This window comes from Papaver somniferum, unplaced genomic scaffold (assembly GCF_003573695.1).
Source record: "Papaver somniferum cultivar HN1 unplaced genomic scaffold, ASM357369v1 unplaced-scaffold_553, whole genome shotgun sequence".
NCBI classification, from domain to species: Eukaryota; Viridiplantae; Streptophyta; class Magnoliopsida; order Ranunculales; family Papaveraceae; genus Papaver; species Papaver somniferum.
Window position 1 is genome coordinate 1,238 of NW_020648227.1, and position 2,251 is coordinate 3,488.

At 36.9% G+C, this 2,251-nt stretch overlaps 1 long non-coding RNA gene across 1 annotated transcript; it reads right to left on the reverse strand.

Annotated features, from left to right (window-relative positions):
• Positions 1-259: 259 nt before the first annotated feature.
• LOC113343170 lies at positions 260-1,689 on the reverse strand. Its single transcript, XR_003357073.1, has 2 exons — positions 1,506-1,689; positions 260-1,315 (listed from the first exon to the last, which is right to left on the reverse strand). It is a non-coding gene; the product is annotated as an uncharacterized LOC113343170 (long non-coding RNA).
• Between the last annotated feature and the right edge of the window lie 562 nt (positions 1,690-2,251).

Genomic DNA, 2,251 nt, shown 5'->3' on the forward strand with positions numbered 1-2,251 from the left:
TACTAAGCCCAAGCCCATTAGGCCTGAACTGGCACGGCCCATAACTCTAAGGCCTAGTCCAACAGAGCCAACTGACCATATCTAACGGTCAATGGGATAGTCTAACAGTAACGTCTGTCAAAAGTCAAGTCAAGGTCCACTGGTCAAAGGAGTAAAAGTCTAGTTAATGGTCAAAGTAATCAAAAAAACCAACTCAGTCAAGGTTCACTGAGTCAGGTCTGATCACAGAGTTAACTCAGTCAGACACTCTAAACAGGCCTAAAACACAAGACCTGAGCCATAAGCTCATGCCACAAACTAATGCATTAAAAACACAAGTACCACATTAATAACCACATTCAAGCTATAAATAACCACAACAACATCATTAGCTTCAGTCTCAACACCAACAACTCTAAACTTCTTTCATACACTTCTCATCTATACACACATATTTTCAACTCCAATACAGAGCCTAGTAACCCTTAAACCACTACCACCTGCAGTTTCAACTCATTACAGCTTCAATCTTCTTCATCAGCACCAACAACAACATCCGCAACTCATCTCAATATAACTAACCATAACAATATCACCTCAACCAAATCCATTTCAGATTTGCCTTCACCTTAAATATCAATAACACAACTTCCACAGCGAACCCATTCACAATCACAAACTGTACCCCATGACTTCAACATCCGCTACCAAACCATGAAATGTTTTCTACTTCAACTCAATTCACTTTAGTACCATCAATTGAATCTCAACATCACACTTAAAACAATCTAATATACCACAAGCACCACTAATTACAATCATCATCATCACCATATGTAATACCACTTCCATTATCTCTGTAACATACAAAACCAAGCACTGTCTCTTCTTTGTCATAACACCCATAAGATACAACTCCAGCATTTCTGTTATAACTCTCCACTTCATTTTCTCGCACACCAGTTCAATCTATAAACATCTCAGGCCTCTCCTTGTAGTTCACAGCACCACCAATATCTTACTTCTGCTAAGTCCAGTTCACCCCCTCAACTGAGCTGTCCAACAGCCTCAATGTCATCAGCTTCTACATTGCAAACACATTATTTTCAGTTGTACATCCAACTTGTAAGAACTGCAACCACTCAAATCAAACCACATTCTTGATTCCGGTTTCATAATCAACCTCAGCTACATCTCAGACCATCTACAACACTACCTAGTCTACAGCAACAACACCCAACCTGCATCTCCACTTCATAATCAATTCAACTAACTTAGCTTCTATTATTTCTGCCATCGTAATTCTTCTCCATCTGCCGATTCCGATTCAAACACCCTAATTCACAAGAACCAAACTTCTGGTTGATTTAGGAAAGAACCGAAATCCTAATTTTCTATGAAATCGAAATTAAACTTTATAAATTAATCAACACCTCAATTAACAACAAACCCACTCTATAATCGATCAAAAGAAAACAATTTCATAAAGAAATTTCAATCAATTACAAAACCCTAATTTAACTTACCTAAAGCTCTGTTGTTTCCAGAACTCACTCGGCTTCAGTAACATCACCTCCTTCTTCATATTATCAAGCTAACTAGGTCTATGATAAATTATCTAACAGAAGAATCTCAAATATCTGAGATTGAAATCAACAGAGAGGAGAAAAAGAAAACCAGAGAAGAAGAAGAATAAAAAGAATAAGTAGAAGAAAGAAGAATAAAAATAAAGAGAAATAAAAGAGAAAGAATGGGTTTTGTTCGATCTGGTTTGTGGGGATAGGACCAAGGAATTTCATAGATACACCCACTCGATTGATAAGGGCATCCCAAGTCGGTCTAACACAAAAAGATTAATTTGTCATTCATATAAATCTGATGATATCTTCTTCGTCCGGTATCCGAATGACACGCTCGAGTAGTCCATTTCGCATAACTTTTCGAGATCTATCCAACGATACTAGTTTCGTAACTAAATTATTGTTAGATTAATTTCTATTAATTAAAATTTATGTTAACTGATCCAGTCATTAGCGGTTAATTCGTCTCTTGATTATCTCTAGACCAGTCAAATAGCGTTGACGAGCTTGAGGATCCTTACATTCTCCCCACCTTATACATTTTTGTCCTCGAAAATCGAATCATCCTTCTAATTTTCAAAAACTCCCCACCTTATGGAGAACTACCAACTCTCGACTAAATGCAAGTACTGCTCATACTTACAAACGAATGAAAACTCAATTCATTTTAAATGAGTTCACAGCAACAAAAA